At 41.9% G+C, this 21,553-nt stretch overlaps 1 long non-coding RNA gene across 2 annotated transcripts; it reads left to right on the top strand.

Annotated features, from left to right (window-relative positions):
• The first annotated feature begins 304 nt into the window (after positions 1-304).
• LOC131817614 (uncharacterized) lies at positions 305-21,183 on the top strand. Of its 2 annotated transcripts, none has more exons than XR_009348562.1 (4): positions 305-1,674; positions 5,755-5,895; positions 10,671-10,777; positions 20,924-21,183. It is a non-coding gene; the product is annotated as an uncharacterized LOC131817614 (long non-coding RNA). The 2 variants fall into 2 exon arrangements; XR_009348563.1 differs by lacking the exon at positions 305-1,674 and adding an exon at positions 2,573-2,978.
• The last annotated feature ends 370 nt before the right edge of the window (positions 21,184-21,553 follow it).

Genomic DNA, 21,553 nt, shown 5'->3' with positions numbered 1-21,553 from the left:
GCGCACACCTCTGCCGCTGCCTTTCCTGTTGGAGGGTACGCTGACACCCTCGAGGCCTGGGAGCTTGTGAATGACTTCGGTCCCTGCTCAGATCACACAGCGCCACGCGGGGGCGGCGGTGACAGGTCCTGGGTCATGTGATGTGAGTGGGAAGTGTGGACACGTCAGCCCCGTGGCTCTGCCTCCAAGAGAGGGCCCAGCTCTCAGCAGTGGGGGCAGTGACTTGCAAATGGGCAGACAGGAGTCCCCTAAGCCATCAGCGAACTTGTCCTGGAGCCACTGCATTTCTGGAAGATGGTGAGTGGTGAGCAAGGCCTGGGGTTCTGGGGGATCCTAGCTCTTCTTGCTCCCACAGCGGCTGTGATTTCAGAGCAGCGATGGGCCCCCTCCCAGCCTCGGGAATGGCATCTCCCCGGAACCAGCCCTCACCCCAGATGCGTGCTCCTTGGGTTAACCACCAGCCCATGCTGAGGGTGGCAGGGAGCTCAGCAAGCCCTGAGACATTTGGTCACAGTTCCGCAACTGCATCTGGATGGCTGAAATTCCATCTCCTTCATCTCTCCTTTGCCAGTCCCTAGAGTGCCAGGAAAACGTGGCACCACAGAGCAGACCTTCTTTATCTTTTTTCCAGAAAGCCCCAGGTCCTGCCTCAAGAGAGGAACCCAGAATTTCCTTCATTAGGAAGCAATTGGGCCAACACCCATCTCCCCCTGTTGAAAGCTTCCTTGGCCCCTCCTGCTGAGCCGCCCTCCTGGTGCCCTCCGGATGCGGGCGCAGCCCACCATGACTGTGAGCTCTTAGACTCCAGAGTCCTTCCTGGTAGACTTAAATTTAAGCTGCCCTCCTGTCTGGAGGGGCCCCACTGGCTCTCAGGCAGGAGCAAGCAGACCCAAGAATGCCTTGCCTCTGGTCGTCCTGGAAGGTGACCGGTCAGCCCATTTGACCAAGGTTGCACGGAACAGGCAGGTGACTTGGCCCCTGTATGTCACATGGCAGCATGGGGCAGCAGCTAGAACTTGAAGGCCGCTCCTCCCAAATAGGAGAAAGCAGAGAGCTGAGAGGGCTTGGGAATCAACTGCCTTGCTGAGTGGTATCTGTTTACAAAGGCAGGGGCTCAGAAATGCTTCCATTGTGGAGAAACAAAGCCTTGGAAACACAAAATAAGAAAGCCAGCCCTTGGCCACTCTGGGAGGGAGGGAGCCTCCCTGGGGATTGGCGCTGAGCGGCCCAGCCTGCGGGGTTCCCAGCGTATCAGGGTTTCACTGCACCTGTTGGCATAGCTTCGAGGTGATTCACTCTGCCTCCTCCTCAGGTCTCCCTGTGTCCTGGCCCGAGGGCTGCGCATCCTCGAGCACTGGGCCCTGGTGCCAAGCACACCCCCCAGACAGGCAGGACCTCACAGCCCTATGTTTGGCCTCACCGGTCTCCTGGCGGGTGACTCAGTCTCCCAGCCAAGATCTACCAGCTGCCTGGGACCTGCCAGGCAAAATTCCCAAACCCTTAGAGCAGGATTAGCGAGGAAGTCCTCTCCTGAGCCCCCTTGTGCTGCAGATTGGGGGTCTGGGAGTGGCTTTCAGAGAAGGGCAGAGTCTCTCTCTGCTTCAGTCACCTCCAGCTGTCCCCCAAGCCTCCAGGCCCTGTGCAGCTGAACAGATGAATTGCCTGCAAATCCGGGTAAGGAAATTTACTTAATTTTGTGATGACGCTGGTAAACTCTCTTGCCATCCTCGCCGGGAAATAGCAACACCTGACAGAAATAGAAAGTTAAAACCCCTTCTTCATGCCCATCTCTTCCCTGCGGGGGCAGCTGCTGACAGCCAGGCCCTTGCACACACCTGTGGATCTGGGAGGGCCTCGACGCCCTGTGCTTGTGTGAGCATGAGGACCCTTGCTCAGACTCTCCTTTTGTGGAAGAGTGTGACTCGGGCTGATGATTCTCTTTCTCAGACCCTCATGCGCTTACCCTTGCAGAGAAGCTCAGAATTTGGGGGTGTCTTGGGCGTTCAGCCATTCCTCTGGGCAGGCAGTTTCCTGATTTTTATCCCTCTCCTCCCTTTCTCCCTGGCTCGCCCTCCCCACCCCACCCCCCGCCCACAATTACCAGCAGCATCGCAGCAAACATCCTCGGACACCTATCTCTGCACGGGCCTGTCCTTGTTTCTGCAGGACGCGTCCCTGATGGGGGCTGAGCTGGAGCAAAGGGACGTGCATTGGAAGGGCCAGTGTTCTCCCAGGTTGTCCTCTGAAAGTGTGTTTTGTAAACCTCAGCTGTTAAATCCCACCCGAGTATGTTGCCGGTCTGAGGGAGGCAGCCCTCGAATGACAGCAGAGACCTTCTAGTGGACGGGTCTCTCCCTGCCCTTGGGAATGCCTCAGGCTGGGACCTGTCGGGGGGACCCCGACGTCCTTACCCCGAATTCGCAAACGGACCTTAAGTGTTGTTTCTGTTCAACTAAACAAGTAAATATTTAAAGTGCACTGCGGGGGCGCCTGGGTGGCTCAGTGGGTTGGGCCTCTGCCTTTGGCTCAGGTCATGATCTCAGGGTCCTGGGATGGAGTCCTGCATTGGGGAGCCTCCTTCCTTCCCCTCTCCACCGCCTGCCTCTCTGCCTACTTGTGATCTCTGCCTGCCAAATAAATAAATAAAATCTTAAAAAAAAAAAAAAAGGAAAAAATTAAAACAGTAAAGCGCACTTGGGATCTGTCAAGATGCATTGACTATGTTTTTACCTACAGGTTTTGCTGTGTGTGGGGAGACTATAGTAAATACAGTTAGTGCTGTAACCGCTTGTCTGAGTCACGTTCTCTTGTTGAATCCCCACTACAACACTGTGAGGCTCATAACAATTTTTGCTCCTGTTTTGGAGATGAAGACACTACAGTGTGCTGAACAGTGGTCCCCCAAGATGCTATGTCCGCATCCCGACCCCTGGCCCATGTAAATGTGACTTTATTTGGCAAAAAGGGTCTTCCAACATGTAAGTAAGTTGAGGGTCTTGAGATATAGAGGTCCCCCTCCCTCCTGGGTTATCCAGTGCGCTCTAACTCCAATGACAATTGTCCATTGATGAAGCACAGAGAGGAGGCAACAATGTGAAACCAGAGGTAGTGCTTGGCCCTGGAAAGCCAGCAGCCAACTGCTAACAGAAGCCAGAAGGGGCAAGGTGCAAATCCTCCCCTAGAGCGACTCAAAAACGCATGACCTTGCCAACACCTTGACTTCCTCCTTCTGGTTTCCAGCATTGTGGAAGAATAGATTTCTCTTGTTTTAAGGCACCGAGTTTCTGGCAACTTGTTGCGGCAGCCTCAGGAAGCTCGTGCAGACACTGATTCCTGGAGGCATCAGAAACCTCTGCAGGTTTCCCAGCACCTCAGCCCCCCTACTATGCAGCCAGTGTCCCCGGGTGTTTCGGTGGACAGAAGGAGAGTCACCAGCCTCAAGCCCTGGAGGAACCCACAGCACTGCAGCCTCCTCCGAGGACCATGGTGGGCTTTGTCCAGAGCATGCTCTGAACGCAGTGCTGGCAAGAAGCCATGTGGATGGAGATGTGTCCCAGCATCAGCACTGCACTGGGGGGGGGGGGGGCGTGGGGAGCAGGTGGTAGGGGATGGCTCCAGAAGTTTCTAGAGTCTGTGAAGCCAGCTGTGCTCAGCTCTGCCTCTGGGTCAGCCCCTCCTCACCTGCCCAGCGGGAATGAGAGCAGGAAGGACTTTCTCTCAACATGGGGAACACCAGCTAGTCTAGAGGGCCGAGGGGGTGCCCCCTAGAGAGGGGACAGAGGGTCTGGCCATCGTATCCCAGGGAGGAGAGGGCAGAATGAACAGCAGTTCTGACAGCAGAAGGACCGCTTCTCTTGCTTCCAAGAGAATCATTGAATCTCTGAGTCTCAGCTTGATTTTCTGTAAAATGGACTTAACAGTAAGGGGGCTAGAACGTGTTGAAGCATGACTGCGGCTAAGCTGGCTGCCGGTACTTCTCTCCTTCATCCCGGGCAACTCCACAAAAGCTGGTAACTGGCTTATTGCTAGTTTATAAAGCTGCAATATAGAGGTGTTAACTCTCCAGGTCAAGAGCTAAGGAAAAGACTGAGCAGGACTTAAACCCAGGCGGCACATCCCTGGAGTCCATGCGCTGAACCCCACTCCACGGTCCTAGGAGGGGAATGAGGGAGAAAACGTGTCCAAAGCACGCGCTGCCTGGTCTGGCCCGGAGCAGCGCACCCTGAAGCCTTCTATGTCAGCCACCTTCTGGTTGTGTCCCTCTCCGTCAGGTCTACAGGGAGCTATAGCAAGGCTCCCCATTGCCTGCCTCCCCTTCCACTCTATTTGGTGGCAAAACAGATCCTGCTTTCAACTGGCTAGTGGAAGAGAAGGTGTCGGCCTCTCCCAGTGGTCAGACGCTGAACCCAGTGCAGCCCAGGTAATGGGTGCCCCAGCTGGTCCTCCTACAGGCCGGCCCCCTCCTCAGACTACAACAGCTACACCATTTACTAAGCATCTACTATGTGCCAGGCTTGGGGCTAAGCCTTCACCTGTAACACCTCTGCATGAGGAAGGGTGTAATTAATGTTCCCATTTCACAGATGAGATGACGGTACTCACCAGATTCTGCAGAAGAGCTGACGCATGGGGTGTCTCTTCCAGAGACCATGATTCAATAGCCTGTCTTCCCCAAAATGGTTTTATTATTAAAAAAAATACTTAGCATATTCCACTTAGAATAGTAGATATTTCATATATTTTGCTTATTACAATGCACCGTGCTAAGCATCCATTATTTAACTGAGCGCTGGGTGTAATCATTCTTCAGGTGCTGGTGTGCCAGCAGTAATTTACATCCTGTGTAAGGAGTCAGGTTGTATCCTCTACCTGCACAGAGAGAGCTGACAGTGGGGCACAATATAATTGTTCCAAAAAGCCACACTTGATAGCTAATGAATGAGCGGTAAAGGATTAGAGATGGGGAGATCCACCGGCGTTTGTGAAAGGGAAATCAACAATTAGAAGAAGAATATGTTCTGTTGGCTGTCAGGGAAGATTTTTGCAAGGAAAACGGAAAAGATGATTTAGACTCAAGGGTAATGCAATGTCTGCTGCAGGTACGGGAGGAAATCCACACTTGTCGATGCATTTGAAAAACTCTTTTTAAGAAAACTTAGAAGAATTTCCTCCAGTGCCTTGAAGATTTCCCAAAACTGCGACAGGCTCACCCATGCGTTCCCCGGCAAGCATGTGCCGGGCGTCCGGTGTGTGCAACACAGGAGCTCTCTCACCTCATGGCTCGCTCTCCTCTCTGAGACCAAAGGAAGCAGGCTCCAGGGAGAATGCTTTCTGGGCGCTCTTGCTTGGGAAGCAGATGGTCATGATAATCACCATCACTGCTACAACGGACCATGGGGCATCCTCTGGGAGGTTGCAAGTTACCCGTGATTTGCATATAGCACGTGGATATGGGTGCTACTGTTTTTATGACTGTCTTTATTTTACCCAGAAGGATGCTGGCCCTCAGGAGTTTAAGTCCCTGGCCGGAGTCGCAAAGCCAGAGCAAGAGGCAGCAGGCTGCCTGACCCCATCTCTGAGTTCTCCCTCTATCCCGCCCTGTGGATGTTCAGACTCTGTGCTGAGGACAGCGGCGCTCTGCAGAGGCGTTTTCGGGGTTCTGCAAACACTGACAACTTCCCTGCTGTGGAAAGAGAGTTAAACTGACCAAGAATTTAAATGTACTTTAATTTTCTGCATTCCTTCTATTTCTAGGCATCAAGTTTCCCTGTACACGCACACGTGCACATGCACATGGACACAGGCGTGCACACCAGTTGTGAGTGCGTGTTTCTGTGTGTGAAGTTCGCGGTCCTGCTGTCTGTGCCCAGGTCCCCGCTCAGCTGGCCACTGCAGGTGAGTGAACCCACTGGCCTGCCCCCTAGTGCCAGTGGCTGCAGCAGCCTGGGCTTGTCCTGATTTCACTTCTCTCTTTCCCCCAGTTCGATCTGAAGGCCCTGGAGAGGCCCGTGGAGTTCAGGCATTGATCAGGATAGCCTGTTCCTTTAAATAAGTGACCTCTTTCCCAACATCCTCCGGTGGGGACAAAGCATTTTTCAGATAACCGAAGCACGTGGATGGTTGATACATTTTAACTTTACTCAGGAAAAAGCTCTCTACGATCAAGGGGGACACTGACTGGCCTTCTCTGGCAGAGATTAGTGACTTCCATTGCGCCTTTCTTTGTGTCTTAGGCATTCCGGGGGGGTTTCACCTCCATCGTATCTCAGTGGTGGATGGGGGGCTGAGAGCGGGGGCTGGGCATGGCTCATATGCACAGAGCATGTTCAGGGGACCCAGCTCAGCATCACCTGCTCATGGCCCTTGTCTCTCTGTCGCCCCAAGGTCCCCACGACTCAGGATGAATAGTCCTAGTTTCGAAACTGAGGCTTTGAGCGGCCTTCCTCTCTGTCACCTCTCCCTTAACCAGATTTGGACCCCAATTCTCGTGCATTCTGTTTATTCAGCTTCCCTGCAGGGTCGGCCGAGTGAGCTTTCGACCCTGACTCTGGGTTAGAGACCTGGGTCATCTCCTGCCAGTTATTTTGTCTAGCTCTTTTTCCCTTTTTAAATTTCCTTTTAAGTTTGTAATTTCAGGCTCACAGAAGAGTTGCAGGAATTCTCATATTCCCTTCGTCAGATGCCTCAACTGTTCCCGTTTTCCCAGATTCATCCTCTTCTCTTTCCCCCCCTCTCCCTCTCTTTCCTGTCTCTCTCTCCCACACTATAATCACGTGTCCGCACATGCATTCTAACTTCTCTGAACCATTTGAGAATGGATCGCAGACACGATGCTCTTTTACCCCGCCTAATGCTTCAGCACGGATGTTCTAAAAGCAAGGACGTTCACTTGGATGACCACAGGAATCCGAAAATAAACAAAAGTCAGGAAATTGAAATCCATACAGTGCTGTTATCTAATCCACAGGTTTTACTCTGATTTGGCCAATTATCTGAATAATGTCCTTTACAGAGAAAGAAAACTCCAGAGCACTCGCTGTTTTTAGTTCTCACGTGTGTCCAGGCTCCGTTAAAGGGGAAGCCATGCCTCAGGCTTCCTCTGTGTTCATGCCACTGACTCATTTGAGGACCGCAGGCCGGTTACTTTGCGGAATGTCCTCAGTTTGGGTTTGTCTGGTGTTTTGTTAGGGTTAGCTCCAGGTAATGCATGATGAGCAGAAACATCACGGCAAGTGCTTTGCTCTTCTCAGCGGGTCCCAACGGCCATCTGCGATGTGAGTTTCCTCTGTGTGGGCCACGCTAACTTGGGCCGCTCAGTTATAGCGGTGTTGCTGGGCCTCCCCATACTTAAGCTACACTCTTGACTTTGTGATTATTACGTCGCTTATGGGGGGATACTTTGAGACTTTGTAAATATCCAGTTACCCCTCCGATGTTCATCCACAGGTTTTAGCTTCCACTGATGACTCTTGGTTGCTTCAGTTATTATCATGATCACGGTTGGCGGAAGGTACTTCTCCTGATTCTGTTATTCTTTCTCCATTAACTAATTGTCTTTCTACTCTAAGGAAGAGCTAGCCCCACTTACCCACTTATTATTTTATATCAATGTAACTCGTGGATTTTTGTTGCATCCAACGTGTTATGGTTCTCTATCATACTCATTTTGATGCTAGAATGGTCCCACATGTGACCAACGGGTGTCCTTTCAAACTGGCTTCTTTGTCCTTTTGATGTGTCCCCATCATTCTCTGAACATTTCCTTCCTTTTTGGCACAAGAAGATGTTCTAGGGCTCATCTTATAGTTTCCCTGTCCCAGACCTGGAATCAGCCTTTCTTTAAGGTGCCCTGTTTACCTTTAGTGGAGAGTGGCATATAGAAACCAAGATCTGGGTTCTAGGTGTGCTCATTGCCACTGGGATGTCATTGCTTCTAGGCCCTCTGTATGTACATGTATGACATCTCTCTCCTTTTCTTTCTCTCCTCCCTCCTTTCCCCACTCTGTTCTTTTTTTAAAACCATGAGTTCATACTTATACCTTCAATTCCAATCAAACACTAGTATATCTCCACCTCCCCTTTCAAATTTCATAACTCTATTCTCCAACAATGAAAAGCCTGGCTTCAATTGTCCATGATATATTTATTTGTTCAAAGAACAACTACCTGTGATTATTTTTATCAGCTCTTTTAATTTTACCTTCAAGTTACTTTTTAATTGTATGGGTAATAGATGAACATATTGTTTCTGAAAAACCAAGTTAAAATAGGAAAAGTACCTTTTTTCTTTAGGCATCCCGTCTAGCCCCAGATCTAACCACTATTGTCAATTTTGTCTGAAGCATTCCAGACTTCCTATGTCTTTATATACCCACAGAAATTAGAAATGTGACGTTTCAAGTTATCTTTATATAGATGGTTTCATGGTCTGCACTCTGATTGTCAGTTGGGTAATCTTAAAAAAAGAAAAAAAGAAAAAAACTCTTGGAGATTTTTCCTGTCAGTACATACTCATTCACTCCATTTCAGCTCAACTGCAAGAGCAGTAGTGTCTGAGTATTATTTTAGCACGTCCAGACTGTGTGGTGCAGTACTGAAAAAGAATGCATAGCCATCTCACGCACATGTGCAAATATCTCCCCAGAGTCCCTGCAGCAAAGCAGGATTGTTGCATCTTAGGGCATTCACATTTTGCAGTTCAGTAAAATATTGCAAACACATTTAAAAGTGGGTGTCTTGGGTGTCACACCACTTACAATGAATGCTGATATCCTCTTGGGGGTTCCAGGAGGGGGGATGGCCCCTGTCCCTTGGTCGAAGATAGGAAATACACCCTCTGGGCTGCAGGTATCTTGAAGCATGAGGCTTTGGACAGAGGCTCCATCTAACCTTTTGTTAGAGCAGGGGGCTGGCTGGGGTAATTGTTTTATGTGTGAGAGGAGGGCTCTTTTAGTATAGTACGGGAACACAGTTATTGGCTGTAGTGCACGTCTTAGGCACCAAGAGGCACTTCTGTTACGAGGCAAAAAGACCAGCATGAGTTTTTTTTTCTTTCCTTCACTCCCTCATCTCCTCCCTTCTTCCCTCCCTGCTTCCTCCCTCTCTCTCTCTTTCTTCTTTGCCCATTTTAAAGTTGGATTGGAGAGGATAACAGCAACTTGAAATCTTAGCAGCAGCATTTCTTGTAAGAAGAGCTTCTTGTTTCCTCATCTAAATCACAGAAGCAATGGCCCTTCTATTTGCCATTTCTCTCCCATATAGCTATTTCCTGCATATCATCTTATTTTAGCTACTCACCCATCCAATAAGGAAGGGGAGGCAAGTTTCCCCCACTTTGCAAACTTTTCTTACTCAAGGTCACACAGCCTATACTGAAACCAGGACTCAAACCCAGACCTTCAGATTCCAATCCAGGCCTTTTTTTGAAATAAGACTTTTTTTTTTTCCTTTTCTGCTGACTGACAACAATTGAAACATATAGAACGTAGAGAAAACAATCTTAAAATCACTTATAATCAACATTGTCATCCAGAATATATCCTTATATATTTTACGCATGCAACAAAATTATTTAGTGTTTTTATTTGGGTGCTTTACATTGTGAACATTTTCCAAAGCTACTATTTTTCCTTTAGAAAAGTTCAAATGGCTGTATAATATCCCATTGCATGGATAGGTCATAATTTGGGCAATCGCCCATAGTTGGATTCAGGTTAATTTTATGTTGTCATTGTTATATGTAAAGTTTTAAATAATACCCCTGAATGCAAATACTTCACAATATCACTAAAAGTGGAGTGAAATCATTATGCACATGTTTAGGCTCTTAATACCCAAAACCCAGTTCTGCTCCAAAGTAAGTCTACACAGCAGCCATGAAACAACTGGGTGTGCTGCTGTCTTAGACCTCCAGTGTAAGAAATCATGATTGAATGTAGACACATCAAGTTTCCAAATGAGGATGAGGAAAGCAGAGTTGGCAAGGTGAAATAAGCTTCCTAAGGTCACAGAGAGGGGATTCAGCTCCCATTCCCACTGCTCGATGAACAGGAGTCAGCTGCTCTCCCATATCATCTGCACATGCCTGACCTTGGCAAAGGAGGCATGGAGCCCCTGAAGATGATATCCTATGTCATGTGGACATGCTTCTTCCCCCATCACTTCTGTTTCTGCTATTTGAGATTACTCATCCCATATGCAGGCAGCTGGATGGTCACCCCAGAGACAGCTGGCTCCCCTGCTCACCTCCCTATGACCCGGCAATGTTCTGAACATTATATGATATAGGATATGATGCCTGATATGATGATTGGTGAGACCCAGCGGGACCTAGCCTACCCAGCTGAACCCAAGGGTGAGCAGACAGATGATATGAGTGACAAAGGCAAAAATGCCACGGACTTGTTCTAAGTGATGTTTGCAGATGGGTAACAGTATAATCATGGGTTGAGTTAACAGCATGAACTAGGAATATGTTAGGTGCCAAGACTGTAATTGTGCTAAGATCAGACTAAACAAATGAGAGTTGTGGTTCCTCTAAATGTAGTGGAGAAAAATTGGTAAGTGATGAACATAAAGCACTATAATATACTTCTCTGAGTCCACACAAAGTACATCACCCTATAACCTGACCTACAGCTGTATGAACATTCTCATTATTTTTATTGAAGGCTTTAGAGTTGGTTTCAGAGAGCTCTCTAGAAGAGACAAGTTTGAAGTGAAGATTTGAAAACCAGAGTTGTCACGTGTGAAAGGAGACAGCTGGCCACCTGAGTAGGTATGTAAAGGCATTTAAAAAGTATGGCCTGGTAGTTCCTTGGAAAATGAGATTACCCATGTAATTATCTATGTGGGTTATATACTTTGAATTAGTGTCTAGTTGGAGTCAAATCAAGGTGGTACCACAGGGCAGCTCATATAATGGAAGCAAAACACATGGGTCCGATGAACTTCGCATGTTTATGGAATAGCTCACTATTCCCCAAGCTTTCCGGGTGATAAGTATCACTATCTTAGCCATTTTGATTCAGTGGGTCAGAATGGTGCTTGGAAATATATCTTAGCAAGTATTTCAGGTGATTCCATCAAATCACCTTTGGATCTTGTTAAAGTACACTTTCTGAATCTGCATGTCTGGGATGGGCCCTGAGCGTCTTCATTTCCTAAAAGCTCCCAGGTGAGGTTGATGTTGCTCCTCTAATGACCACATTTTGGAAGGTAAGAATATAGACCAGGACTCTCAAACAGGTTACGCATGAGCTATATATGATCATAGATGTGCTTACACATTTTTCAAGTTTTATGGGCAATATTAAAATTATGGAAGACTTCCACTTCTAACCGTGATGAAGTAACTGGAACCAGACTCGCTCTTTTGCCACAAACAATTATAAAACTAGACACAATATATAACAATGATTTTCAAGCAATAGAACATAGATAACATAGAACAGTGATTTCTGAAAGAAGGGAGATTTAAGAGTTATTTAGCGCTCTCCCTGGGGAGAAGTTACAAACATAACACAGCAAGCTGATATCCGAATAAAGCATAGTAGGTCTGCTCAGCTAAGGAGACACCAGTCAGAGTTTGCGTCACCTCAAGTACCTGGAGTTTGCGCAGGGGAACATCAGAGAAAGGGAACTGTGTATGTGTATGGGGGTGCCACCTAAGTTCATGGCCAAAGGCCAAGCTGCCCATGCATGGAGATTGCCTAGTGCTTATCAGAGAGCAACTGTTAAGGACTGAAATCAGAACAGAGAGACTAGGTCTGAATAGTGATTGTACAAGAGCAGTCTTGTGTGGTTACTTGACCTTTCTACTTCCATTCATTTCTGAATATACAGTGGTGTTGTCCAGAGGCCACATGATGTGTTGTATCATAACAGACTGATGCAGAGTCAAATATGAGACCCTATCCGTCTTTTATTTATTAAGTAATTTTTTATTAAATTAATAAATAAAATTAATTAATTTTATTTATTTATTAAGCAGAAAACTACTCTGTAAAAATACTAAATTATGCCATTCTTTTCATTAAAGTTTTTCTAAGTATGGGTCTTCCTTCCCCTCTTCTTCCTCTTCTTCCTTCTTTATAAGTCAATAAATGGGTTAGTAGGTCAATAAATTTAAGAAGTTCTCAGCTACAATTTCTAATATAGTAAATATCAATAGGTATAATTCCACTTCTTTGGAGTTCCTGGAATTTTCAAATAATGTGAAGGAATATTGAGACCAAAAAAAAAAAAATGAATACTACTAATCTTGCCAACATAGAATTGCACTCCCCGATTGAGAAAACAATGATAATGGGTAGACCAAAATTTTGGGAAATAATGACTAAATCTTGGCAAATTGGATAAAATATAATGACTTAAGTTAGAAAAGTTTAGCCACCACTAATAAAGATGAATATAAAGTAAGCCATCAGAGTCAAATTGCCTAAAACCAAAGCTGAGAAAATCTTGAAATCAGCCAGATAAAAAAATATGCATTGTATACAGGGGAAAAAATAAGAAGAGGAACTGACTGCTGACTTCACATCTGAACTAACAGAGGCCAAGCAACAATTGAATTACATTTTTAAAATGGAAAAGAAAAAAATATTCTGTCAACTAAGATTTTATTTCCTTAAAAAATTACTTCCCAAATGAGGATGAAATATATTTTCTAACAAATGAAAAATTTTTAAATTTATCATTAGAATACCTAAACTGCCTTTGAAAACCTTTTTCATCTTGATATTTTCAGTTCCAACTTAGAATCTGGTATGGTGTGGGTATTTAAAAAAAATTGTTGAATTAATTATGTCATGGGCCACCTCTAAAATTAATGCATTCATAAAACCAAACTAAGTTGAAGGAAAATAAAAAAGAGTATCTATACTGCACAAAATGCTTTAAAATGTTATTCAAGCTGAAGGGGATGTTACAAAATGGAAATTTAAATCTTCATGTAAAGAATAAATGGCACCAGAGTTGGAAATGAGTCTGCAAAATAAAGTCTATATTTTTTGTTCTTTCTATAATTTACATTTACTTAAAATAAAACTGATTCTTAAAACAAAAATAATAACATTATAGAGTTGCATTTAACATATATGGGGAAATAAAAGACAATTGTGGAAAGGATATGCATGAATAGATGAGGTTATACTATTGTGAGGTTATTTTCTTATAATATAAGAAGTGTTAAGTGTCAGATGTGAGGCGTGAAATACAAAGAGTTATAATGTTGAATTTAAATAAATACTGATAATTTATAGATGAATCTTATCAGCTCTATGACAACCACCAAAAAATAAAAGGTCTAACTGAAAAGCCAATAGAGAAAATAAAATCCTAATGTAGAACTCCTAATGTAGTAAGCCTAAAAGAATGCAAGACATGAGCAACGAGAGAGAGAGAGAGAGAAAGAGAGAGAGAAAAGACTAGATAAATGGAAATCAAATGGTAATATGGAAGACTTAACCCTCAAATGGAAAATAATTACATCAAGTGTGAATGTACTAAGCACCTCAGTTAAAAGACAGAGAATTTGACTGGACCAAAAAAAAGCAAGAATCAATTATATGCTTTCAGTACAGATACATCTTAAATATAAATAACAAGATAGATTGAAGATGGAAAAAAAATGCCATGAAAACAATAATAAAGCTGGCATAGTTTTGTGTGTACCAGACAGTTAGCTTTCAAGACAAGGAATATTATAAGAGATAAAGAAAAACATTATATAATAATTAAAGGAATAATTTGCTAGGAAGATAGGATAATCTTAGGTATTATGCCCTAAATCATAGGCAACAAAATTCATAAAGAAAAAAATGGACAGAAATAAAGGAGGCAATAGACAAATTCACAATCATAGGGAAATTTGACATTCCTTTCTCAGTAGTTGACAGAAATAAACAGATTGTTGATAAAGATATAGAAGATCTAAACAACAATATCAGCAAACTTCATATAATTGACATTTATAGAAATATACCAAAGCACTTGCAGAATACATAGTTTTTTCAAATACACATAGAATAGTCACTAAGATAGTCCATATTCTAAGTCATAAAATAAGAGTCAACAAAATTTTAAAATACTGCAGTCTTAGAGTCACTTTCTGAAAAATCATGGGATTAAATTAGAAATCAATAAAAAGATAATATCCAGAAAAAATCTCCAAATACATTTTTAAAAGATTTTTATTTATTTATTTGACAGAGATAGACAGAGATCACAAGTAGGCAGAGAGGCAGGCAGAGAGAGAGAGAGGGAAGCAGGCTCCCCGCTGAGCAGAGAGCCCAATGGGGGGCTCAATCCCAGGACCCTGAGATCATGACCTGAGCCGAAGGCAGAGGCTTAACCCACTGAGCCACCCAGGCAACCCAGAAATCTCCAAGTATTTTGAAATAAATTAACAATTTTCTAAATAATGCATATTGATAATTCATATCAATAAAAATATTTTGAATGTAATGAGGATGAAAATACAACACTTAAAAATTTTGTAAGATACAGCTAAAGCAATACTTAGAACAAAATTTATACCTTTAAGTGTCTATATCAGAAAAGAAAAAGGCTTAACATAAACTATTTGTTTCCATTTTAGAAATATAAAAAAGGAAAGTGAAATAAGCCCAATGCAGTAGAAGAAAAGAATTAATAAATATAAAACCAGACATAAACAAACAGGAAAGAAACACATTGAGAAAACTGACAAAGCCAAAGGTTGGTTCTTTGAAAACGTTAATAATATAGATAAAATTTACCAGGAGTAATTGATGAAGAAAGAAAGAAGCCAAAGTACCAAGATCAGAAATACAAATAGGGTTGGGACCCCTGGGTGGCTCAGTGGGTTAAGCCTCAGCCTTCGGCTCAGGTCATAATCCCAGGGTCCTGGGATCAAGCCCCACATCAGGCTTCCTGCTGCAGGAAGCCTGTTTCCTCTCTCTCTGCCTGCTTCTGCCTACTTGTGATCACTTTCTCTCTCTCTCTCTCTGTGTCAAATAAATAAAATCTTTTAAAAAATAATTAAAAAAAGAAATACAAATGGGGTTATTAATACCTATCCTATGGAATATTGATACATATCCAAAATAATAAAAAATGTTTACCTTAAAGGATAATAAGAAATAATAATAATGATGATGAATAATAAAAATATTATGAAGAATTTAATGCCAACATAGTTAAGAGCTTATGTGAAATGGACAAATACCTTCAAAAACAAAATCTTATAAAATTTAATGAAGAGGAAAAAAAATTTAATGAAGAGGAAATAAAAATATTGAATAATCCTATACACATTTAAAAAATTGAATTTATTATAAAGAAACCTCCCAAGAAAGAAAACTCCATGTCACAGTGATTTGCTATTAAATTCTATCAAACATTTACAAAAGCAATAATTATAGTACTACACAAACATTTTCCAAGAATATAGGAGGGACTATTTTCCTACATGCTTTAGGAGACCAACCTAACCCTGGTATCAAAAGCTGACAATGTCACTAGAAGGAAAGGAAATTATAGACCAATATGTCTCCTGAACATACAAAATCAAAATCCTCAACAAAATATTAGTGAACTGAATTCAACACTGTGTAACAGGTATACTATAGGATTGCAAAAATATTCCAACATTGAGAAAATAATAAAAGTAGTAACATATTATAGTATGAAGTAGAAAAATCACATAATTATCTCCAATGAGAAAAATAACTTGATGGAATATAAAACCCATAACAACTCTCAGCAAGTTGCAAATAGAAGAAAACTTTTTCAACCTAATGTTGGGAATCTATAAAAATTATAGAACAACTGTTATTCTTAATGGTTACAGACCACGTGTTTTCACTGCTAAATTGGGAACAAGGCAATCTCATCATTTCTCTTCAGCATATACTGGATGTCCTAGCCAGAGCAATAAGGCAAGAAAACAAAATAAAATACTTAAATATTTAAAAAGGAGAAATAAAAAAATTATTAAAAAATGACATGGTTGGTTGCATAGGAAATCCTAAGGAATTTATAAAAACCTGCTAGATCCAAGACTTATTTAGCAAGGTTGCAGAATACAAGATGATTATGCAAAATTAGTTGTATTTGTATATAATAAATATTTAGAAAATAAATTACAGATAAAATATGAATTTAATGAGAGCCATGTAAGAGTTCTACATTAAAAACTATAAAACATTATTGAAAGAACTTAAGGGAAATCTAAATTAATGAAAATATACATCCTGTTAATGGATTGGAAGATTAGGTAGTGTTAAAATGTCCATTTCTCCAAATTGATCTATAGATTCATTAAAATTCCAATCAAAATCTCAGCAGGCTTCTTTTGTTTGAATTAAGAAATGATCCTAAAATTTGTCTGGAAAGGCAAAGGATCTAGAATAGTAAAACAGTTTTTATTTTTATTTTTTTATTTCAAATTTTTATTTGAATTCTCGTTAGTTAACATATAGTGTAATATATTGGTTTCAGGAGTAGAATTTAGTGATTCATCACTTATATAGAACACCCAGTACTCATCATAACAAGTGCCCACCTTACTATGCAACACCCATTTAGCCCATCCACCACCCACATCCTTCCATCAACCCTCAGTTTGTTCCCTATGGTTAAAAGTCTGTTATGGTTTGCTTCGTTCCTTTTCTCTCTCTCTCTCTCTCTCTCTCCCCCTCTCTCTTTTTCCCCTTTCCCTATATTCATTTTTTTCTTAAATTTCACATTATGAGTAAAATCATATGGTATTTGTCTTTCACTGATTTATTTCACTTAGCATAATACACTCTAGCTCCATCCATGTCAATGCAAATGGCAAGATTTTATTCTTTTTGATTGCTGAGTTTATATATATATATCACATTTTATATATATTTATAAATATATTTATATTTATATAAAAATATATATCACGTCTTTATCCATTCATTAGTTGAAGGACATTTGGGCTCTTTTCATAGTTTGGTCATTGTTGATAATGCTGTTATAAACTTTGGGGTGCATATGTCCCTTTAAATCTGTATCTTTTGTATCCTTTGGGTAAATACCACATAGTACAATTGCTGGGTCGTGGAGTAGTTCTATTTTTAACTTTTTGAGGAACCTCCATACTGTTTTTCAGAGTGACCGTACCAGTTTGCATTCTCAATAACTGTGTAAGAGTGTTCCCCTTTTTCCACATCCTTACCAACATCTATTGTTTCCTGTGTTGTTAATTTTAGCCAGTCAGACAGGTGTGAGGTGGTATCTCATCTTTGTTTTGATTTGTTTTCTCTGATCATGAGGCTGTTGGGCATGTTTTCATGTGTCTGTTAGCCAACTGGATGTCTTCTTTGGGAAAATGCTTATTCATGTCTTCTGCCCATTTCTTAACTGGGTTATTTGTCTTTGGGATGTTGAGTTTGATAAGTTCCTTATGGATTTTGGATACTAACCCTTTATCAGATATGCCATTAGTGAATATCCTCTCCCATTCTGTAGGCTACCTTTTAGTTTTGTTGCCATTTTGTTGAAGAGACTTTTTCCAGTGGATATTCTTTCCTGTGCTGTCAAAGATTAGTTGACCATATAGTTGTGGGTCCATTTCTGGGTTTTCTATCCTGTTGCATTGATCTATGTGTCTGTTTTGTACCAATATCATAATCTCTTGATGACTACAGCTTTGTAATAGAGCTTGAAGTCCAGAATATTGGTGCCTCTAGCTTTGCTTTTCTTTTTCAGAATTGCTTTGGCTATTTGGGGTCTTTTGTGTACATCCCTGTCCTGTTCCTGACCAAAGAGGAAACACTCAATTTCCCCCCATTGAGAATGAGATCAGCTGTGGGTCTTTTTTATATGGTCTTTGTGCTACTGATATATGTTCCATCTGTCCCTACTTCGTTGAGGCGTAAAACAATTTTTTAAAGGAACGGTCTTGGAGGATGTACACTAGCAGATTTCTGAGATGCTACAGAAACTAGGTATTTGTATAGAACACAATTCTTTCCACACTTTGTTCTCAAGAAATATATTGAAATGGGTCATAGGTTTGAGCATGAAGCTTAAAACTATAAAACTTATAGAAGACAACACAGGAGAACAATTTGCCACTTGGAGGCAGATAAATATTTCTAAGGGTACAGAATGCCTTAGTTAAAGAAAGATGACAGATTGTACTTCATTGAAATTAAAATTATTTGCTTTTAAAAGACATTGACAAGGAAAGGAAATATCAAGCCACAGACTGGGAAATATTATTTGCAGCACATATATCTGAGAAAGACTTGTATCCAGATTATATAAACCTCTCTTTCAACTCAGTAATAGGAAAGCAAACAACCAATAAATAAGAGAAAAAATGTTTGAACAAACAGCTCACAAAAGAAGATATACAGATGGCCAGTGAGTATATGGAATGTTGCTAGACACTGTTTGTTATTAGGAAAATGAAAATTAATGGGAGATGCCACTCCCAAGAGAATCTTGAAGTGACTAAAATTATGAGTAACATGGCTAATGACTAAAATTAAAAAGACTAATAGTAACAAGCGTTGGTAAGAGTGTCGAACAGCTGGAACTCTCCTATATTACTGGGCCAGTGGAATTGAATGAGAAATATAAATGGTGCAATCATTTTTGAAGACTGTTTGGCAGCTTCTTTCAAAATTAAGCACACTCCTGCCAAATCAGCAATTCCATTCCTCATTTTTTACCCAAGAGAAGTGAAAATACATGTTCCTCAAAAGCCTTGTCCAGAAATGTTCATAGCAGATTTATTTGTAATACCTTGGATCTGGAGAGAATCCAAATGAGAATGGATAAATAATTATGACACACATATACAAAGGAATACTATTCAGTCATAAAAAGAAACAAATAAAATTATTTTTTTATTTTTGTATTTTGTGAGTATTACTACTCATAAGAGCACAGATGGATTTCACTGACATTATGTTGAGTGGAAGAGGTTAGGTAGGAAAAAAAAGATTCTGTATGTTTCCATTTATTTTAAATTCCAAAATAGGCAACACTTATCTGTGGGGATAGAAAGCAAACCAGTGTTGAACTGGAGCTGTGGTGGGGCTGAGGAGATTCACCTCAAGGGGCAGGAAGGAACTTTCTGGGGAGATAGAAATGTTCTCTAACTTGATTAGGTTGCTGGTTGGGCATATAATTTGGTCAGACGTCATTGACTTCTATACATAACCTGTACCCATTTTACTATTATAAACTAGACCTGAATAAAATCCATTTTTTATACTGGGGCATTTAACATAAAAATCTGAATTTTGGACACCTGGGTGTGGGTGGCTCAGTTAGTTAAGCGTCTGCCTTTGGCTCAGGTCATGATCCTGGGATCCTGGGATTAGGCCTTGCATTGGGCTCCCTGCTCCACGAGGACCCGCTTCTTCCTCTCCCTCTGCTGGTCACTCCCCCTGCTTGTGCGTTCTCTCTCTCTCTTTGTCAAAATTAAAATCTGAATTTTAAGATTCTCTTGAAAACCCAGACTGAGGCAGGCATTCCCATATCTCGACAACCAGGTGGAGCTAAGCCATGGCTATTCCATTCAGATGCGATAAGCATCTCAAGTCTCCACAGATTTCCCTCCCTCCTTATTCATGTATGCTGCCATTTTTTTTTTTTTTTTTTGCTATCTGTTGAATGCCTTTTGGTCTCTGCTTTAAAATTAAAAAAAAATTGTTTATTTGTTCATTGATTTATTCAGGCAGCAATTTTTCATCATACCTGTTGTCAGTCCCCTGGATTGCCCATTTCTTCTGCCTGAGATGAACCCTCCTCTTTAATTTGAGCTCACAGGGACAGAGGGAACTTACAACAGATTACTATCCAGGCCATGCCTACAGACCTTTCCCTGAGTTTACCTGTGTTTAGCTCAGGGGGTCGAGGTCCTCTATTTTGGTTTCCTTGGCATAAGGGAGAAAGGTCACAAAGAAGGTGGGCAGGGTCACTGACTTCTGACCATCCCTGACTCCTGGGCCTTTTCCCAACCATCACCTCTGGGACGGAGGAGGGTGTGACGGAGGTCGAATTATAAAAAACCCAATCAGGGGATATAAATCACAGCCCGGAGTTAAAGAAAAGTGGGATTTTATAAAATAGATCCTTATTGTATGGCTTTGGCTGTGTAAATCATTCAGTTGTAGCTAACGTGGGAAGTAAATGCCCTTAAATCAGAACATTTTCTGTAGGAATTCCCGGGCACGACTTGTAAAGCTGCTATAGGACCCAATTGGAGTTATGTAAATCCATTGCCTCCCCTATAAAGCAGTTGAATGTTTTAACTAAATCTAATTCTTAAAATAATGATTTCTGAATCAAAACTTTGCTGGGAAGATTTACAGGCAAGTTTTATAAATCAGCGGCAAGATATATAACTCAGATCGTGAGAAGTGCAGATTTATAAATCCAACTTGTAAATCAGCAGAAAAAACATCATGTTTTACACTAAATAATATTTTTACAAACGGCACCTCGTACATCATGCAATTGCCACAAATCTTTCACACTGGAGTCAGGCTACATAATACAAGGCTGAATCACAAAGGAAATGGAGGCCCGGGTGGTGATGTGGGCATGAGGACTTGGGGTTTGGAAAAATGCTCCTTGGTCCCCCTCATCACTAGAGATGGGCGAGGGGCTCTGGGAATTGCACACGGGCTCAGGGGAACGTGTCATGTCCCCTGGCAGCCTGGGGCAGCTGCATGACTGTGAGTGAATTTCATCCCTGTCTCAGCTCTCGTCTATAAATTGCAGACAATAATCCCTTTGCCACAGGATGGTTGCGGAATTAAATGAGATAATGTCAGTAAAGCAATGAGCTCAGGGTCTGGAAAATACTGAGTGCTTCATAAATGTTCATTGTCACCTATGGGTATATTATCAAATTCATAATAATAATACTTATTATTATTATTTTCAGTCTACATGAGTTTCGCATCGTAAGGGTCATCAAAGAGGAATTTCGGAAGCAGGTGCTGTGATGGGGCTTTTGATTCCGGGACAGTGGAGCCTGGAAGCTGGCTTACGCCCTCCTTTCCCAATGATATCACACAGGACTGTGATTCCCAGTATTCCCCCAGTTTCCGGCTGCAAGAACTTCTCCCAAAAAGCCTCCTCATGGCCATTTGTTGAGACTTGACTTCCATGCAGAATTTAAATAAAAGCTAATGTTTTTAAGAAGCTTGTTACAAAAGTCATACATTTTTATTGCAGAATATTTGGAAAATAATGAAAATCACCAATACTCTTGCCACCCAGAGATAATCACTGATAACTTTGTGGTTATCCTCTTAAAGTCTGTTTCTATGCATACATTTGCATACATACATTTAAAAAAAACAAAAACAAAAAGACTGTGCCGTACGTACAGGTTGTCTTGCAACTCCCTCCAGCCCTCTGCCCCCACCCCACGCACATTTAACTATATATTGTGAACCTTTTCTCAGTTTGATTTTTTTATGGCTGTGGATTATACAGCGCCGTAATTTATTTAACCGGTTCCATATTGTCAGGCATTTATTTTGTTTTTAATTTTTTGCGATTATAAACA

This window comes from Mustela lutreola, chromosome 16 (genome assembly GCF_030435805.1).
Source record: "Mustela lutreola isolate mMusLut2 chromosome 16, mMusLut2.pri, whole genome shotgun sequence".
Classification (NCBI taxonomy): domain Eukaryota; kingdom Metazoa; phylum Chordata; class Mammalia; order Carnivora; family Mustelidae; genus Mustela; species Mustela lutreola.
The sequence above is the reverse complement of the archived record's forward strand: the minus strand, read 5'-3'. Positions and strand labels throughout refer to the sequence as shown.